We start from the raw sequence: 21,753 nt of genomic DNA, 5'->3' as shown, positions 1-21,753 counted from the left end.
CCATCGATCTGTTCAATTCTTTACATTCCACATGATCATCCTCCCACCCACTTCGTCTACAAATATCTGTATTTTCTATTCATTTCTCCTTCAGATACTGGCAAATCTTTCCTGTCAAATGCATGGGGTCATGACAGCACAAAAGAAGGCTTTTAGGGCCATTGTGTCCGTTCCGACTATGTACACATGAAATCTGCCTGTTCTGATCATGCAATAACAAGCTCCACATTCTGCCCACGCTCTGATAGGTATTCTTCAACTATCTTTATTAATAACACCATTTATTATTAATCATTACTCCCCCACAAGTGAATAGCATCTTCACTACAACTACGGAACAAATACACTTGTTAATTTTAAAATAAATTAATTTTTCAGTTCTCCGGTTTCTTGTTCCTGAATGAAAGTGACTCGAAGTGTTCAGTTATTTGTAATATTTTAGGAGCTCTCATTTTTTGCTGTCATATTTTACAATCTTCTTTGCAATCCCTGTTAATCCTTATTTTCAATCTACAGACCAGACCAATGCACATGCCTCCCACATCCGGTCTGACCATTGGAAGTGATTGAACAATCTGCCGTCCATCCTCCTTTTATTTTCCTTGTACAATTACTTGTAAATCTCACTAACTTCAATGATGTTGACAACATGCAGAAGGTTGGGTCTGTATCACTTGGAGATGCCGAAGTTCAGATGACATTTGGTGGAGGTGCTCAAACTCGTGAAGCGGCTGTTCAAAGTAGAGAGAGAGAAATGGTTTGAAGTTGATGGAAGAATCGAGAAAAAAAAACACAGATGTAAAATAATTGTCAAAAGAAGCAACAGCAACACCAGCAAAGATGTTGTCTTCGAGTGAACGGTTATGATCTGAAATGCTCTGCTGAAGAATGTAATGGAAGTTGTTTCATTCCAGTAAGCAAGAATTATTGTCTGAAAATCAGGAATATGCGTGGTTATTGGGAATGGCAAAAGGTGAATTGCTGATTAACAGTGTTAGAAAAGAAACGATAGGATTAATGGCCATCTTCTGTGACGTAACAAGCTGTGTCATGTACGAGAGGAAGGGAATTGACTACATTAAGGAATTGAGGTCAGAGAAAGTTACATTCTGTCTGGAGTTGTGCGTGCGGTTTGGTGGCAAAGACGAGTGTCAACATCATTACATGATTTCAGGGCTTTGTCAGTAGATTTTCGTTATACTGCAAACTGCACATGAACGACTCCTGCTGCTGCTTTCCTGTACGTTGGAGGTTTGCTTCCAGGAAATGATCTGATAAATTGCCCTGTTCTGTTGACAAGAAGAAGCGATGCTTGAGAAACAGAGAATGGAAAACTGACTTCGAATGCATCCCTTTCCAGACTTACAAGCGATGCCTCACAAAACTATACAACTACAACTTTATGAAAGAAATAAGATGGATAGGAGCCTTGATAGTCTACATGTGGAAAGATGATTCATTTTCTGTGGGATTCTGGAATCAGATGACGGATTCTCAGAATACTGTGTCGTGCATTTAAGGCAAAGGAGCGGGGACCTTTCTTTTCCTATCAGATGGTCGTGAATCTGTTTACGGGATTGACTCTGTCAGTGGGATGAATCGATGGTTTTAAAACAGAAGCATGTCAGCAACATGCCTTCAATTTTCTTGCTGGCTGAGATTGCCATGGGGGATTCTACATGTCATCCGATCGCTTTGCCTGATATGGGGTGATCCTCAGTTTATGCCACAAGTCATCTCTCTAATGAAAGAACGTCCCGATAATCCCAACAGGATTGAGGTAACTTTACTGATTTGACTTCATATTGGCCTGTGTGTCTTCATAAACTCACTGTTTCTTTAATCGTGGAGAGTCCTTGACACTGATCTAACTCTCTCAGACTTGCCTCTCAGAGCGAACTTCTGATTTTCTTGTTCATGTCGGTCAGCCAAGGGTTACTAAGTGGCCAGGATTTGCGGCCTAAATCTGCGAACTCTCACACTGAGTTCCAGCTGGTTGACGGTATTCCAATTACTAGATTTATCTTTCATGATTCTGTGGAATTGCACATCACAGTGTGTTTATGAGGCAAGTCATTAAATACATTAAAGGCAGGGATAGGAGATTTTTGTTCAGTAATAAAATCAATGGAACAGGAAAGGAAAGGCTAATTGAGAGTTATCAGCTTTTTGGTAGAATGACCTACGTCTTCTACTTTGTCTGATGGTCCTATCACAGGCAACATCCTGGTGAATCTCCTCTGCATTTCATTCAGTGAATCACATCCTTCTTATCGCGTGATTGTAAGAACTGAACACAGTATTCCAATTGTGGCTTAATCAACGTTCTGAACAGCTCAGCATAACCTCCCCGCTTTTAAACATTAATTACTTGAGTAATAAAGCATCCTTTACGCGTACTAAATTATGTTAATCAACTTGTCTGTCACTTTTAGCGATTTAACTTTCTGCTGCGTCTCCGCCTCCACCGCATTATCTGTCCCTCCACTAATTTTTGTGTCATCTGCAAGCTTAGCAACAATTCCCGCAATGACTTCGTCCAGGTCGTTGATATACAACGTGAAAAGTTGTGACTCCAACATTGACCCCTCCGAAGCTCAGATAGTCAGTGGCTGCCATCCTGAAAAATTCCCCAGTATTCCAAATCTCCTCCCACACAGCAAATCCCCTGTGCATTCCTTCAGCATGGGCACTTATCTTAGTCAGCCAGCTCCTGAAGTTCCACTTTATCAAAAGCGTTCTGGAAATCCAAATAGATCACATCCACTATCTTACCTTTGTCTAATCCTTCAACGAATTCTAACAGAATTATCAGGTATGACCTCTGAATTTCGAAGTCGTGCTGACTTAGCCCTATTTTACCATGCACTTCAAAGTACTCTGTAATATCGTCGTGAGTGATGGAGGAAATATCTAACTGTCGAAAGCAGTTTCCTTTCTTCTAACTGCCAGCCACCGTAAACAGCTTGGTACATCAGTCAATACCTCTGTTCTGTCTCTCTCAAATTAGAGCGGGTTTTATTCCGAGGCTGTATTTCTGCTGTGTGTCCCGAATTACTGCCAGAAACCCCTGTCATTGCTACTCGCCAAACTCCCTGATATGTTTCATTTCCAGCTCTGTCATTTACTCTGTCATGTATTTGTCGCTATATTTAGTTAACATAAAATTTACTCTGATTTTAGATTCACGTTCTCAAACTGCATGGTGACAACGATCAGTGTCTTCTAGAGGCTACATCACTTGCTGATCCCGAAACAAGTCTCTGTCCTCATTCATCCCCAAATCCAGAACTACCACATGCTGATCAAAAACAAAATCACATATACGTCACAAATTCATTTTCTTTGAGATCTGTGATCAAGCTGTGTTTCCAAGTACAACTGCATATTGAAATCCACCATGATTTTTATAACATTGTCTTTCTGACAAGGCTTTTCCACTTCCTAGTGTATTTTCTCCCTCACATCCTGACTGCTGCTCGGAAGCCCGTATACAACTCCCAACGGGACAAGCTGTTTCACTTTGCAGTTCATTAAAAAAAGCCTACTCGGATTCTACGTCTTCTGACCATCATTCTCTTTGTGTTAATAGGTTCATTTTTGTTTATTACTAATGGGTGTCGCTGCCCTTTCCGCCCATCTGGTTGTCCTTCAATACGACATAATTCCTTGAATACTTATTTCCCAGCCCTGATCCATTTGCAGCTAAGTCTTTGTGAAACCCAGAATATTGACACTAACAAATTAAATCTGGGGAAAAGCTCGTTTATCTTGTTTCGTCTATTGCATGAGTTTCAGTCTAACACCTTCAGTGCTGCATTAACTGTCTCCCTTCTCATACTTGCACGTGATCACCCGTGCCTGAATTGAAATGACTGATTTGCTGCATACTCTCTTTCATTTTAATTGGGATGGAAATTTTCATAACCTCTCCTGAGACCTGTTTCCTTCACCAGTGACCACATTGTTCAAACTTTCTGCTTGGATCTTGGTCGCCAATCGGTTCACATCCGAATGGTCAAGTTCCTTCTTGGTTCAATACATATGCCAATTCCCGGGGAATGGAACTCTTGTTTCCACTACAGAGATTCGAACACTTCTTGCTAATTCTTGATATTCTCCCGACAGGAATACAATCTATTTTATAAAGAGAACAGTAAGTATTAGATGTTATTGAACAATAAAATAAGGCGAGTCAAATCAATTAACAACATCTCCTAGTTAAGTGAATTTTTAGACCTGAAAAACAAGTGTTTGTTTTTGACTTTTCTGAAAAAAGACTTTCGAAATAACATTAGAGTTTAAATCTGATGGCATATATTCCTGAAAGTGGGTATCTCCGCCGATATTTGCTTGAAAGAAATTGGTTTAGCCATGTCCGAGTTTTGCCTGGTTATGACAGGAATCCAGAGAGTTCAATGACTGGGAGATCCTGTAGCATGGAGTTCCGGTCACCATCCGCTCAGAAACAAACTTATTTAATATTGCATTCGGTCTTTTCGTCTGAATGCCTCATGTTGGATTTTATTTTTGTATATTTCTGAAGAAAAAATTAACTCTGTTCTTCTCTACGTGATACATACTGGAGGACTGATATTTTCCTGAATCTGGGAATATGACTAAAACATTACCTGCAACATTCTATATCCGACAATATACAAATAGTTTTTTTTTTGATGAACATTCCATGCAGCATTCTATAGCTGACATTCTTTGACAATGGCCAGACATCAGTGAGTTGAAAAACAAAAGATCCACAGGGAAGAGATCCGATTTAGGAATAAGAAGGCATTGTTTTGAAGTCTGCTCAGGTATTTAAAGGAATGAATACGTTTTCGCTGCTTATACGTTCTTTCACGATAGAGGAACAACCACAGTTTAGACTAAAAGACACAAATTTCCAAACCCCGTTTGTCGTCAAGGAACTGGGAGAGAGTCGTTCAGAACGGCAACGTTTTCACCATACGTATTGAGCGATCGCACATGTGGAAATGTTCCAGAAAACATTTGTTTTAATGGATGTGTGCCTGCGTGTTTTGGGAAGGCTTTGTGTCTCATGCGTTACATCACATTTTTGTTAGAATCCAGAATTTTCCATATTTTAGTTCAGTTTCAATTACATCAGTAAGTCTCTGTGTACAGTGAGAAACTTGCAAATTTTACTCAGTCCTCAACCAAACTGATAACTTTACGTCCAGACTGGATTATAATTCGTTTGTTTTCCTTCCCCACAGTGAATGTATTGACGATCTTTGTGTTTCTTTACAAAGACTGCGGACTGTCTCCATGTGTCATTCGTTACCTGGGGGCCATGTCAGTGGCGGATCTATTGGTCATTGTCCTCGACTTGATATTGAGACACATTCCCATTGTATATCGGGACAGTTTTCATTTCCTGAAATCTATTCCCGTGTGTAATATCCATGCCGTCCTGATTTATGCAGCCACTGACTGTTCTGTCTGGTTCACCATCACTTTCACCTTTGATCGGTTTGTGGCCATTTGTTGCCAGAAGCTGAAAAGTAAATATTGCAGTGAGAAAATGGCAGTTTTGGTTCTGGGAGCAGTGACTGTGCTGAGCTGTTTAAAGAACATATTATGGTATTTTATGCTGACATCTCGGTATCTGCTGAAGAACTTCCCTTGGTTTTGTCGTGGAAGAAACGCTGTTCTTTTCTCTCGGGTCTGGGCTACAATTGAGTTCCTCCACCACATTCTAACGCCGGGTCTCCCATTTCTCCTGATTCTGTTGCTCAATATTTTCACCATCAGACACATATTAGTGACCAGCAAAGCCCGCAGCAGACTGCGGGCTCATACCAATAGGGACGCTCAGTCAGACGCAGAAATGAAAATTCGAAGAAAATCCATGATTTTACTGTTTGCGATTTCTGCCAATTTCTTCCTGTTATGGTCAATGTTAATGCTGTATTTTCTATGGCAAAGGATGCGTTTTATTGGGTACACATTTATATTTCTACATAGCTTTGTGCGGGAATTGGGCTTCATGCTTCAGCTCCTCAGTTGCTGCACAAACACCACTATTTATGCAGTGACCCAGACTAAGTTTAGAAAGCAGCTGAAGAATGTGCTGAAATACCTCTTGATCCAAATTCACCGATCAATCAGATTCACTCATTAATCAATCCATTCAGGATTTTCTCATTTCAGTTCATTGTTCCTGAGATTAGATTAGATTACTTACAGTGTGGAAACAGGCCCTTCGGCCCAACAAGTCCACACCGCCCCGCCGAAGCGTAACCCACCCATACCCCTACATCTACATTTACCCCTTACCTAACACTATGGGCAATTTAGCATGGCCAATTCACCTGGCCTGCACATCTTTGGACTGTGGGAGGAAACCGGAGCACCCGGAGGAAACCCACGCAGACACGGGGAGAACGTGCAAACTCCACACAGTCAGTCGCCAGAGGCGGGAATTGAACCCGGGTCTCAGGCGCTGTGAGGCAGCAGTGCTAACCACTGTGCCACCGTGCCGCCCATGATGAAACAACCTGTCGCTATGGTAACAGATTGAGGGTGCTACTGATTTTCAAACCTTATCCCACAGATGGTTGCAAGGACACATTGAAATATCTCTCTTAACTCGGGGTCCAGTAAGAAAATATGCCATTCGACTGACCACATCTGTAACTCAATTTGATAGTAATAAAACGTTCATTTGAAAGTGATGAGCAGCAGAGTGAACAACTCGTCTTTGTGTTGAAGACTCTGAAGTAGAGAGAGAAAGAGCGACACTTAGTCCCAAGCTCTGATTGGCAGAAAAGGAATGGAAACCAGAGCCACGCTCCAGATTTCGGTTGTAGTTATGCAGTTCTTGCTTTCACCTCTGTATCACTCACTCTGATCTCGCCTCGGCATAATTCATCTTGTTCTGTCACCCTCCACATCTCCATCAAACTCTCACATTCTCCCTCTCTATTTCTTCCTCCTCCCAGTTATGTAAGCTTCTGTTCAAATGACATTCGAACAAAACTGCTTTGTGTCTCCAAATGCATTTTTTGAAGAGTGAGACAATGGTGCAACCTGAGACATTCACAGGCTGCAATGCTTTCTCCCCCCAAAAAAATCAGCCGCTTTCATCGTGGCGTAGTGAGTCCACCAGAGGGCGGCAAGTGGGTGGGAGAGACTCTAAGCCATTGATGTATCACTTTTCAAATTGCTCATTCATCAACCCAAACATCCCTCCAGTGATTTACATTGCAGCCAGGGATAAACTTTCAGGTACAAATACACAGAGACCCACATGTGGAGACACATCAACACAGCGATTTTATGACGTTAACCATAAGAGGGACAGAAAGAGGGAGCAATTGAGGAGGTGATTAAGCACATTTGAATTGATTCCCCCCTAAACAAACAGACAGCCCACTGCACAGAGACACCGGCAAAGAGACACACGCAGATACAGAAACACACACTAATACACACACTCAAATGCATGAGCTTATACACACAACTACAAACACACAGAGGTGATTTGACAGAGATAGACACACACAGAGATACAGCAACGAAGCCCCTTAAATACAGAAAAACATACAGCCACATTTCTACACACAGACATGCACAGACAGACATAGAGACGCACATGGACGTGCAGACGTACAGAAAGACACTGACACACACAGACAATCAAACAGAAACAAACAGATACCTATGGTTCATCTGGCACACACAGTCACACTGACACGCATATACACACACAGAAACACACACATGCAGGCAATCTGACGCACACGGACAAACATATAGAAATACACACAGACACACTGACACAAATACACGCACAGAAAGAAAAATACTGACACACTGACAAGCACAGACTGACTGAAAGAAATATGGACGCATAAAGAAACATAGTTTGTGTCAATCAGATAATTCCCAACTTTTCCTGATGAAGTGTTAACGAGAATGTGGGACAGTGCCGTGATTTCCCTCCCTGTATTGTCACGGAGGTGGTCCAAGTGTTTAATTATCTGATTTAAAAATGTACAATGAGCAAACATTCACTGGTACAACAGATCCATGTAAAGCTTTGATATCCATCTGAAATTGCATTGATATTCATTCTTAGAAACACAATAAAAGTAAGTTTAGTCTCATTCGCTTCTTCTGTTGCTTTGTTTGAAGATCCTGTATTCCACTGTGGGATAAATCTGTGTTCTCTGTCTGCAGAATACTCTGTTCCCTTGCCTGAATAATGTGAATAAGCAGCAGTTTTCATGCACTTCTCACAGTTTAGTCTTCTGCATTCATGACTCCCAATGTTTCCTCCTCTATAAACCAACATTTTTCTCGCTAATATAAGTGCTGAGGAAGGATAATTGTATCTGAAACCTTAACTCTTATTTGTCTTCACAGTTGCTGCTAGACCTGCTGACCTTTTTCATACTCGTCTGTTCTTATTTCAGAAATCAAGATGGATGCTTTAACTGATTTAAAACTTCAGGTTGGTCTCCCTGTGATGTTTGTGTGTGTGTGTGTGTGTGTGTGTGTGTGTGTGTGTGTGTGTGTGTGTGTGTGTGTGCCTGTGTGTGTATGTGTGTGTGTGTGTGTGTGTTTGTGTGTGTGTGTGTGTGAGAGAGAGAGAGAGAGAGAGAGCTGGGACCCACACAATGTTCAGTACCACCACTTAAGACTCTGTGTCTTTCCTGAAACTCTGTCTGACACCGAATGAGGTATTCTCTATTTCTCTCTCTTTGTCTTTTTTCTCTCTTTCTTTTCCTCGTTTTGTGTCATTGTTTCGTTTCTCAAGGTCTGTTCGTTTGTCTCTCTTTTGATCTTTTTCTCTGTCGTTTTCTCTATTTTTGTCTCTTTCTCCGTGTTTTTCCTGCCTGTGTCTCCATCTCTCACAAATATTTTGCTCCTCATAAAATGTTTCTGCCTGCCAGTTGCTATTCGTGCCCCGTGCAGCTTCAGAACCCTGCTAGTTCCTCCATGATCACCCCCACCGTAAATGGAGTCTGTGTCTCCCTCCACGTACTGTATCCCCCCATCACTCCTCCTTTCAGTGAGTCCCGAACACCAACCTAACGGTTGTTCGACACAGGGACTACAGTCAGATACTCACTGGCCTTTTTGTTGACTGCTTTTCAGCACCGCAAGATCCCAGTCGCCATTCAGACCCTCCTCAATGAGAAAGATCCTTTATCGAATAACGCCCTCCCTTTTTCAATTTAGCGAGATCAGTATGGGCATAAAACTCAGCCGGAATGAGTCATCGGACGAAAACACTTCATTACAGATAGACAAAGAGACAGTTAAGGACAGAGGAGGAAATGGGGAAGCTGGAAGGAGAGAGAGACAGAGGGAGACTGGGACAGAGGAAGACAGGAACAGAAGGAAGTTCCCAAGGCAAACCTAGTCAAAAGCACTCCAGCAGCGAGTTCTAATCTGGCCCCAGACACAGACAGATCACAGGGAAATAAACTGCGCTGGACAGAGAGAGGATAAAGAGAGTAATGGATAGAGCGATAGAAGGACTTACTGAAGAGAAAGAAACATGGACAAAGAGAGTGTGAAACCCGAGGCATGGAGAGAGAGAATAGACAAAGATTTAGAAAGAGAGCGAAACAGTAAGCGAGACAGAGGTAGTAGAGAGAGAAAGATCCCATGGAGTGACACAGAAAGAGAAAACCAAGATGGAGTGAAGGAGAGAGAGAGTGAGAGAGAGAGAGCAAAAAGGAAAATAAACATTTGGGCAGACATAATAGCAGATGGAACAAAAAGAGAGAAAATTCCCATTGATAACAAGGGAAAAAGCAGAGAGAGTATAGGAAAAAGGTGGAAGGAAAGAGAGGAATCGAGCTATTGAAGAGCAGACAGAGATGCCATTGACATGCAGTGATGGAACAACGGAATATAGGGGAAGGGAAAAGCAGAGAGAATGAAACTCTGGCAGCAAAATAAGGGTCACAGAGGGCAGAGACAGAGAGAACGGTGTGGTGTTAGGTGAATGGGTAATGACGGAGAGAGGTAAACCTGTATGATCGTAAAGTTTCTGTAACACCTGGGGAGGTATCTGAGGTAGTAGCGGGGAGAGTGAACGGGGGAAATGTGAAGAAGTTAGGGGAAACGGGGATTTATAGAAATCTATGGTAGAGACAGGCAGATGGGAATATGGAGGCAGAGAGAGAGAGAGGGAGGAAGCCAGTGAAATTTGTGGTATAAAACTGTGCAGAACACACCTCTTTACCAATTGTCTCCCCAAATACCCCACTCCAGAGTTCACAAAACAAAACCTCAGAGACTGCGTCAGCCACACAAGTCTTTGCCCCATTCGTGTGTGATGTGTGAATTAATGACAAGATAGCAGGATGCTTTATAATACTACTCTCGGTCTGTCTGTCTCTGGTTCCAGCTCTTGTCTGAGAATTCCACATGGCAAAATAAATTTAATCTCTCTGTCTCTGTTTCATCTGAGTTTCATCTCGCAACTCAAATATCTTCAGGGGCAGGGGAGAGACTGGGAGAGTAACGAAAAATTAATTGAAATAATAAATTCATTAACAAAAGCACAGCAAGATCCCAAAGTTCACTGCCTTCCAAAATCCAACACTTTCCCGAAACGCAGCAAGATTTCCTGGCCTGAGCTGCTATATCCCCTGCTACTAAACACAGAGAACGGAGAACAGGGAGATATCTCAAACTTACTCAAGACTGCCGGAGTCTGCATCCCACTCCCCACACACCATTGTCCTCTCTCCCGGAGTCTATGTGTCTCCATCTGTTTGTATCTAGACGTTAAGCTCTTAGAAATTCAGAGAGAGAGAGAGAGAAGAGGATGGCGGTGAGGGGGGTGGGGGTGGTGGGTTGGGAGGGTGGGCGGTGTGAGGGGTGGGAGGGGTGGGAGAGAGAGAGGGGCTTCAAATTTCTTTTTGAAGGAAACCACATTGATCCGACAGGGCCCAGAAAACCAAAGGTCCCTAAAGATGGAGAGGGAGAGAAAGCTTATACTGGCAAATGAAAGGCCTCTTTTCAAAAATGTACACCACAAGATACAATGGTTTCCTGTATCTCCATCACACAGAACATCGATCAACAATGTCTGGCTCTCGAAGCAAATTGCGGAACACTTTGGGACATTGCAATTCCAGACCTTTCAGGCAGCCTTAAAGCGAGGAATTTATTCAAACAGTCATTGTATTTGTCACATGCTCCACGCCATCGAGATACAGCAACTTCCTTACTGACAGCAATGCCTCAGGAACAAGATACCCTCAATTTTCGTGATGAAATACTGCATCCCCAGGCACTAACACGACAGATATTTAACAATCTCGAATGCCTCTCATTTTCTTTTTCACGCTCCTCTCACATTTTCAAGCCTTTATTTTACTCCTGCTGTCAATTTTCACCTTCATACTTTATTCATCTCATACCAGACTTTCACATTTAGGGTTTGAATTTCCTCCCCGCAGAGTCCAGAAATCAGACACTTAAATGGAGGGGGATTGATATGTTTGTGTTATGTTCCTTTAACCCGAGGCATCAATCTTAATTTTAAAACCACAGGGTCACAATTAGACAGGAACCAGTTAGCCAGGTATCCAGAAAATCCAGGATCCCAAAGTGGAAATCAAACCTCGGGGTAATGAACAGACACATCTAACATGGACCCCACGGCGGGCAACATGTCCAATAGCCCTCAGGGCAATGCTTCTGCTCTGGAGTTGGTTCTTGTAAAAACTGTCCTGGCCTCAGACTTCTCGAATGATCACCTTGCAACTTTCCAAATGAACACCCCACGGGAGAAAAGATAAAAGACTAGTGAAAAGCGGAAGGACCAGCAGTTTGCAGCAAAATTACAAAAGAAGATTACACTCTTATCTGCATGCCACCCAAAATCGATTGTCTTCCATTATATTATAGCAACATTAAAATACACAGCAAATAATAAGAAAGCAATTGATCAAAGGCTTCAAATATTAATTATAAGATGCATTCAGCCAAGCGACCATCGCACCCACGCACACCCCCCCAATGCACACACCGCCCATACACACGTCCCCATACACACGCCCATGCACACCCAGCCCATGCACTCACTTCCACTCGCACGCCCTCCTGTGCACTCCCACATGCGTCATCACCAAAACACACCCACGGTCACACCCCATATTCGTTAACCTATGTGCACTCACCCATCCGCATTTATGCACATGCACTTCCCCATGCCCATTACCCAATGAGCACATGAGTATGCACACACTCGCACGTGCAATTCCCCACCTGATCTCCCCATGTGCATTCCGCCATGTGTGTTCCCCCAAATGCACATCCTAACACCCAGCTCTCGATGCCCACTCCCCAGTGTGCATTACTCTATGAATAACATCCACATGCATGCACCACGTGCACTTCCCCACAGGCACACCACCATATCCTCACACCCGACCCAACACCTGCACACAAACGTCAATGACAAACACCAAAACACATAACCCCTGCAAACTTGCAATCTCTCACGTAGACACTCCAGACACTAAACCTCCTGACACATTTCCACAAAAACAGATACCTCGATGCACAGGACCTCACATGCAAGACACCACACGCACACCAATCCACCACAAACATCTCTGCCACAACACACACGCAAACAACCCACACACACAGCATCACACAACCAGCCCCCAAAGATCTGCAGACACACCCCACACGCAACAACCAGTACACACATCACATGTGTACAATCCATATTCGCATCTCTCCCACATATCACCATTCACACCCCACAGACTCCACGTACACAGCCTCATACACACCCCACTTCCCCCAACGCACACCCAAGACACACCGTCACACACACCACCCAAATCACACTGCACACACAGATCCCAAATAGATATACCTTCCCAAACACACCACTAGACATACACGTACACGCTCACATATGAACACCGCGACATACCTATCACTCACAGCCCATCCCCCACATAAAGCCAACGCATACTCCACACACACGAATTTCCCAAATACCCCTTTCACACACCCAACACACCCACGCACTTCCAGACTGCCCACGCCACACAGACAGCGCACACCACACTAACAGGCCATCCCACACACATTTTTCCCAAACACAGCCAATGCACATCCCTCCACACGCCATCCCACACTTTCCCTTGCACACCCAAAGCAAATCCAACCCACGCATACAACTCGAAGCACATCCCCACAATGCACACCAACACACACCAAACACGCTGCCACTGCCGACGATACACATACAGCCTACTCTACATACAGAGCCCAGTCACACCCTACTAACCCCTCCCACATACATACCGCAGGCACACTGTGAAGCACACACTCCTCGCAAACTTCCCACCACACATCCCCAGATACATTTGACACCACATACCCACACAGAGCCTACCCAACACACAAAACGAACCACACACGCCGACCCACTCACTCCCTCCTACACGCATTCTCCCATACTCAAAACCGCACACAAACCCCAAACACATACCGCCTCGTGCAATGCTTCCACACACACAGCCCTCACACATCTTTGCCACACTTACACCCACATGCACCCCACACAGACCCACACACACAACCCTGTCACACATGCAAACCTCCACATCCACAATCCCACTCATGCCCAAAATAGGCATTCGCACTTAATCTGACAAATCTGTTTGACATATTTATTGTCAGTGTGGTGTTATCTGGCTCCAACTTTGCTTCTTTGGGTGGAGGCGTGTGAATGAGATCTTATGTTCAGGAGAGGAAGCCTTATAGGATATTCTTGTCCATTGAGATGGCAATTATTGGGCAGCAAAGCTTTACCATTCCTTCTTTTTCAAAATCGATTTAAAGCCTTCTTAAACCTACGTCAATGCAGTTTGAAAATTTTGAAGGTTGCTCCCACTCTTACCACTCTTTCCCCTAATACTGTGATTGACGACATCCAGAGAGATAGGAGTGGGAAGATAGAGTGTATAAACGGTGAGTGTGTTTTTGGATTTTTTTCTGCTGTCACTGGAGGGTGCAGAAGTCAGCTCCCTCTCTCTCTCTCTCTCTCTGTTCTGTCACAATCTCTAGCTCTCCATGTTCTGTATTCCATGCAGCCATATCTAGCTTAACTTGCAACCCTTAATTTTCTTTCTGCTTAAATAAGTTCAGAGAGTTTGAGAATTGATAGCACTGATCAAATGCCTTCGAAGGCTTCTCAAATACCCACAAACTTTCACTATCCTCCTACACTTCTACACAGGAGAACACACGAAGACTATTTTAATCTATTGTGAATTCCATTTCCCTGCTCCTCTTTAAATTCACCCCAGCGACAGTGAAGAACATTGGATGCACTTTTCACAAAGTTGGTCACACGGTACAGTCAGTGAGGGACTGAGCTCAAGTATTGTTGCAGAAATAAGTGAGCGACAGGGACGGAGGTAGAGTGTTTGTGTGTACGAGTCTGTGTGTGTGAGAGAGAGACACAGAGAAAGAGAAACTCTCTGTGTTGTGTGTAAGAGTGAGGGAAATATACTGGGCTTGCATATGTCTGCGAGAGAGAGACAGCGATTGTGTATGCGAGTATTTGTGTGAGAGAATGGTTGAACATAGAACAGTACAGCACAGAACAGGTCCTTCAGCCACGAAGTTCGTGCCGACCTCATGTAAGGTTTCCCTAATGTACGAACCCTCAAATTTCTGTGACCATATGCATGTCCAGCCGTCTCTCAAATATCCCCAATGAACTCAATTGTTGCTGGCAACGCATTCCATGCTCTCACAACTCTCTGCGCAAAGAACCCGCCTCTGACATCCCCTTTAAACGTTCCGCCAAACAGCTTAAAACTATGAATCCTCGTGTTAACAATTCTGCCCTGGGAAAAAAAATCTCTGTCTATCAACTCTATCTCTGCCTCTCATTATCTTGTACACCTCAATTTGGTCCCCTCTCTTAATTCTTTATTTGCAATGAATTAAGTCCGAGCTCAGTCAATCTCTCTTCGTAAGATAAGCCCTCCATTCCAGGCAGCATCCTGGTAAACCTTCTCTGAACCCTCTCCAAAGCATCCACATCTTCCCAATAATAGGTCGACCAGAACTGGACACACTATTCCAAGTGCGGTCTAACCAAAGTTTTATAGAGCTGCAACAAGATCTCACGGCTCTTAAACTGAATCCCCCTGTTTATGAATGCCAAAACACTACATGTTTTCTTAACAACCCTGTCCACTTGGCCAGCAATTTTAAGGGATCTATGTACCTGCTCACCAAGATCCCTCTGTTCCTCCACACTGCCAAAAATCTTGTCATTAATCCTGTACTCAACTTTCAAGTTCGACCTTCCAAAATGCATCACTTCGTATTTATCCAGGTTGAACTCCATCTGCCACCTCTCAACCCATCTCTGCGTCCTGTCAATGTCACGCTGCAGCCTACAACAGTCCTCTAACCTGTCACCGACACCTCCAACCTTTGTGTCGTCTGCAAACTTGCTGACTCATCCTTCAATCTCCTCATCGAAGTCATTAATAAAAATTACAAAGTGTAGAGGCCCAACAACAGAGCCTTGTGAAACACCACTCACCACTGACCTCCAGGCAGAATGCTTTCCTTCCACTACCACTCGCTGTCTTCTGTCGACCAGCCAGTTCTGTATCCAGACAGCTACATTCCCTTGTATCCCATTCCTCCTGACCTTCTGAATGTGCCTACTATGGGGGACCTTATCAAATGCCTTGCTGAAGTCCTTATACACCACATCCACTGCTCGACCCTCATCAACTTGTCTAGTAACATCCTCAAAGAACTCAATAAGGCATGACCTGCCCCTCACAAAGCCATGCTGACTGCATTTAATCACGCCATCCTCTTCCAGATGGTCATAAATCCTATCCCTCAGAATCCTTTCGAACACCATGCAGATGACAGACTTGAGACTTACTGGTCTGTAATTTATGGGGATTTCCCGATTACCTGTTTTGAAGAGAGGAATTACATTTGCCTCCGTCCAGTCCTCAGGTACAGTTCCGGTGGAGAGCGAGGATGCAAAGATCTTCACAAGCGGCGAAGCAATCACATTTCTCGCTTCCCAAAGCAGCCGAGGATAAATCTGGTCTTGCCCTGGCGACTTGTCAATCTTAACGTTTGTCAAAATTTTCAGCACATCGGCTTCCTCAATCTCTATCCATTCCAGCGTTTTTACCTGCTCCTCAATTGCTTCATTCACTAAAAGGTCATTTTCTTTTTTAAAGTCCGAAGCTAAAAAACTCATTTATTGTTTTCCCTACCTCCTCAGACTCTATACACAAGTTCCCTGTGCTATCCCCGCTCGGCCCTACTCTTTCATTGATCATTCTCTTATTCCTTATAATCTCGTAAAATGCCTTTGGATTCTCCCTAATCCTTCCTGCCAAGTCTTTATCGTGACCCGTCCTGGCTCTCCTCAGACTAATTTTAAGCTCCTTCCTCGCCTGGCCGTAATCCTCGAGAGCTGAGAGAGACCCTTGCCTCCTCCACCTTGTGTAAGCTGCCTTCTTTCTTTTGGTGTTGTGTCTTTGTGTTTGGGTGCGTGAGAGAGAGAGAGGTACTGGACGAGTGCATTTGTGTGACTGAGGTATTGAGAGACAATTTGCCTGCGTGTGAACGTTTGTGTTCGTGTTTGTGTGTGTGCCTGGGTGTGTATGAGCAAAACACTCAACAATAATGTGTGAGTGAAAGAGAGAGATTGTGTGCTTGTGCGTGTGTGTGAGCGAGAGAGACAGTGAGTATACGTGTGTGAGAGAGGAAGCGAGACACTGTGCATGTGTGTGTGTGTCAGTGCAAAAGTGTGAGAGACACTGTTTGTGTTTTTGTGTCTTCTGCTCTCAGTTCTATATTCTCATTTTAAATATTTGTCAAGCTGAACCTGAAAATATCCTTATTCACTGAAGTGGATTTTGGGGGAAATACCGGAAAATAGTCAAATACATGAGCATTCCAAAGCTGAATATAGATGATATATGTGGTATTTATATTTGTGGACTGAGTGATATATTCACTGTCGACACGCAAGAGGCTGGAAAAACGTCAGTAGCATCAGAAGGTGGCGAAGTCCACGTTTAGGGATATGCTCAGCGTCCATAAGAATGTGTTCTGAACATCGATCATATACTTACAATGATGCCATTTGTGAACCCTTATCCTTTTCTTCAAGGATATCTGAGGATTTATGATGTTTTACGTCGTCTGGGCCCTGAAGTGGTTAAATAGCTCAACTTTCGATCCACAATCTCTAACATTGTTGGGCAAGTGTGGAGGGCCGGTGGCGGGACGTTTGGGCTTTCACATGTTCCTACCCATCAAAATAATTAAGTTTAATTTGGAATTGTGTGACATGCACAAAATGTTTGGCTTTTTCACAGATGCCTCTTCTCCAAACTAGATGGCGTTGAACGAGAGATTCTCTCGAGTTGACTGAAATATTGCATCATTTCAGAAAAAAAATGAAGATTTTGGCAAGATGGCTCAGTGGTTGACATTGCGGCATCATAGTACCACAGACTCAGAATCAATTGTGTCAGGTAAAATTGTGAGACGTGCTAAGAGGGAAAAGAAAGTGTACATAAGGTGAAGGGTCTGAAGGCCGACAAAGCTTTGGAGGAACATCTGGAACGTCGGAACAAACCGAAACGAGGAATTAAGAAGTCTGAAGGTGGTCATGAGATATATTCAGCGAACAGTATTCAGGAAATTCCGAAAGCCCTTTATCATATATGATAGGTCACATCCGACAGCAATAGAGTAACTAGGGAAACTGATGACCCACTCAAGGACAACAGAGGGAAGTTTCCGTGCATTCAGACAATATCGTTATTTACCAAGGGAGTGGGGAGCAGGGGGTGGGGTGGGGGGGGTGGGGGGGGGGGATGGTGGTAGAAGTCAGCAAAAGGAAGAAGGTAATTTTGGTTTTACTTAAAGACATGAAGGTGCACAAGTCCCATGGTCTAAATGGGATCTATCCACTGTTAGTGACGGAAGCGAGAGAGGTAATAGCTTGGGCCATAACAGGCATCTTTTCAGCATTCTTGAACACGGGTGAGGTCCCGATCAAGTGGAGAATGCTTAATGATTTACTCTTGATTATGAAAGTGAACAGTGATAAACACGTAAATAAAAGACTGGTGAACCTGATGTAAATGGTCGGAAAACTGTTGGACAAAATACTGAGGAGTGGGATGAATTTCGATTTGGAGGAAAACGGGCTAGTCAGTGACAGGCAGCATGGTTTTGTGCACGAAAGGTCATGTCTTACAACTTCATAGATTATTTCTGTAAGTGACAAAGTTGATTGCTGAGGGAAGGGCTGTATACGTCACATACATTAACATCAGAAAGGCGTTTGATAAGGTTCATTATGGCAGACTGACGGAGAAGGTGAAACACTTGATCTCCAGAGTACTAGCTAGATGGATAGAGAACTGTCTGGGCAACAGGAGACAGAGAGTAGCAGTGGAAGGGAATTTCTCAAAATAGAGAATTTTGATGAGTGGTGTTCCACATGCTGGGAGCACTGTTGTCTTTGATATATATAAATGATTTGGAGGACGGTCTAGATTGTCCGATAAGTAAGTTTGCAGATGCCTGTAAAGTTAGCAGAGGAGCAGATAGTGAAGGGGGTCTGTTAGAGAATACGGCAGTATATAGATAGATTGCAGAGGTGGGCAGGAACGAGCTCATTGAGTTGAATCCCGATAAATGTTAGGTTTTGGATTTTGGAAAATCCAATTCAATTGTTAAATATACAGGAAATGGAATGTCATGGGGAAAATTGACGTACAGAGAGAACAGGGTGTTCAGGTCCATTGTTCCTTGAAGATGGCAGCCCGGGTCATTGGAGTGGTAAATAAGGCATACGGCATGCTTTCCTACATTGGAGGGTGTACAGAGTTGCCAGGTCATGCCGTAGTTGTAGAAGTCTTTGGTTCAGACAAATTTGGAATACTGCATACAGATCAGGTCGACACATTATCAAAAATAATGTAGATGCTTTGGAGAGGGTGCATAGATGTTCACCAGGATGTTGTCTGGTCTGGAGGGGTTATCTATGAAGAGAGATGGAGGAGATTAGTATTATTTTCACTGGAAAGAAGTAGTTGATACGGGACCTGATTGGGTTCCACAAAATTATGAGATGTGTACACAATTTGGAAAGCAGGAAGTTAATTGCCGAGAGTGTGGAACTCAATTATTCAGGGTAACGAGGTCAAAGCGAAAGTGGAAAAGTTTAAGAGAGATATACGTGGAAAGTTCTTCACGCTGCGGGTAGTGGGTGCCTGGAACGCTTTATCAGCGGAGGTGATAGAGGATGGAAAGATAGAGTCATCTAAGATACATCTAGAGAGATACATGAATGAGAAGAGAGAAAACGGAAGCAAACCCTTCGAAAAAAGGTTATATGTTCAGTTAGAAGGTCTGGATTGGAACAGGCTTGGCGAGCCGAAGGTCCTGTTCCTGGGATTTTATATTCTTTCCTCTTTTTCTCGACATTCCTGTCTTTTCCAGGTAAACTTTTTTTCCCTAATTAATTGAACACTGACCATCTCTGCTCTAAATATACATAATAACCCAGTCTCGACAGCTCATTGTGGGGAGGTACTCTCACTGATATAATAAGTTCTGAATTAAGAAAGTCCTCTTTGTCTCCAGTAGAATGAGTGAGCTGTTCCTGGAATTTTATGCCCTCTGGTTACAGATTCTTGCACAACGCAAAACAAAGGAAGAGGCAAAGATAATTATTCAGGGTAAGGCTGTGGATGTTGTCCACATGGACTTTCCTGAAGCATTTGCAATGACAGGTTTGTCAGGAAGATCAAATCCCAATCCATGGTGCTGTTATTTAGGATACAAAATTTTCTTGATCATAGTAGACAGGGGAATGTGGAGGAGTGTATTTCTGACAGGGGGTGGGGGGGGGGGGGGGTGCGGTCTAACGCCACTAATGCTTTGCAAGGATCAGTGATGCGATTCTATTGGTAATTTAGTAATAAAGATGAAAATATCATCAGTCTGAGACGCAATCATGCAGTTGAAGTTGGGAAGGCGTGCACTAAGTTGGCGTAGCCGGGGGAATTGTGTAGAATGAGGATGGAATTGAAAGGATGCAGCAGTATCAAGTGGAACGCTCGGCAGAGAAATGTAAATTTGAATTTCATCGGCAGAAGAGTGAGTTAATGCCTTTTGAGAAGTCAAATGCAAGAGAAACGTACACTGTAAATTGCCAGAATCTTCGGAAAATTGATGTACAGAGGATCAAGGATGCAACTCTATAGCTCCAGGATAATAACACCACAGCAAGATGTGCTGAAAAAGAGGAGTATGGCATACTTCGCTTCATCTATCGGCATGTTGCAACGAAATAAAACTTCAGTTCGGCCACATTGGGAATGCTTTATGCAGGTCGCATCGCCACACTACAGGAAAGATTTGAAGGCTTTGGCGATGATGAAAAAGAGGTTTCCCAGCAATTTGCCTGGATAAGAATTTTTTCATGCTGACGAGAGTTTTAACACAGTGGATTGTTTTGATTGAGTGTCGGAGGCTGAGAACCGACCTGATACAGGTTTTCAGCACTTGGAGATGCATGGATAGTGTGGCTAGTTCGAATCTCTTTTCCAATGTGGAAATGTCAAATACGAGGACACCACAGTTTCAGGTGAGAGCGAGAATTTTCAAATGAGATGACCTCGGAAAGTTTTCTTGTCAACAGAGAGTTAAACCTGCTCAAAACGTGGTAGAAGAGAAATGTGGGCAACATTTTAAAGTGGTGTTTAGACAGAAACATGAACAGATAGAGAATAGATGGATATGGACCATGTGAAGGCAGATGGGATAGGTTTAGAACAGCATCATGGTCAGCACAGCCATGGTGGGCCGAATTGCCTATTGCTGTGCCATCATGTTCTGTTAACTAACTTACCAGCAACTAATGTGCCAAATCCCCTCAGAATCTTGGATGTTGCATGAAATTTCTCGCTGATTCTTGGAACTGAAAATGGGTTCAACCTCAATCTAATCCACTTATTCTCATTAGAAAATCTCTCCCTTCACAGGATCAGCCAAGTGACCCTTAACTGGCTTCCCTCCGATGCAAGAATATCTTTCCTTCGTGCACTCATACTATTTATGATATTCTAGGTGTGGTTGACCTTGCATATTCTCACACTGCATTTCCTTTTTACTAAATGACAGCATTTGGTTGCCACATCGACGACCAGCTGAACTGGAAAATACCTTTCTTTCAGACTAATACCCAAGGATTCCCAGAACCTATTGTACAGTCAGTCTGAAACCAAATGGTGTAAACCTGAGTGTAAGTCGAGAACCTGCTGGAACGTATTGTCACGAATATGACAATAAACAATAATTGGATCCTTAGAAACAATCGCTAGACGCATGATTTCATAGAAGAGGAATATTTTTTTAATCTGTTGGATTTTTTAACTTTGTGTGACCATTAATGATACTATAGATAAGCGTGGGTGAATGTGGAGTGACGATAGGCAATTGGCGATCGGGGGATATTTGAAGTTTCAGAAACATGTTAACATACTTCAGCAAGGCGTAAAGATTAGCTAAGGAGAGAATGTGCCTCCTGAAAGGTCAATGAGGGAAGATCCGAAACAAATATTTTTAGTTGGGATGTTACTGTGGAGTTATATGAACGCTCTGGAACTTGGAAAATAAATAGTGATGACTTGAATAGAGCTCAAATTGGAGAAC

Source organism: Chiloscyllium punctatum, chromosome 17 (genome assembly GCF_047496795.1).
Source record: "Chiloscyllium punctatum isolate Juve2018m chromosome 17, sChiPun1.3, whole genome shotgun sequence".
Classification (NCBI taxonomy): Eukaryota; Metazoa; Chordata; class Chondrichthyes; order Orectolobiformes; family Hemiscylliidae; genus Chiloscyllium; species Chiloscyllium punctatum.
This window is presented reverse-complemented; position numbering follows the sequence as displayed.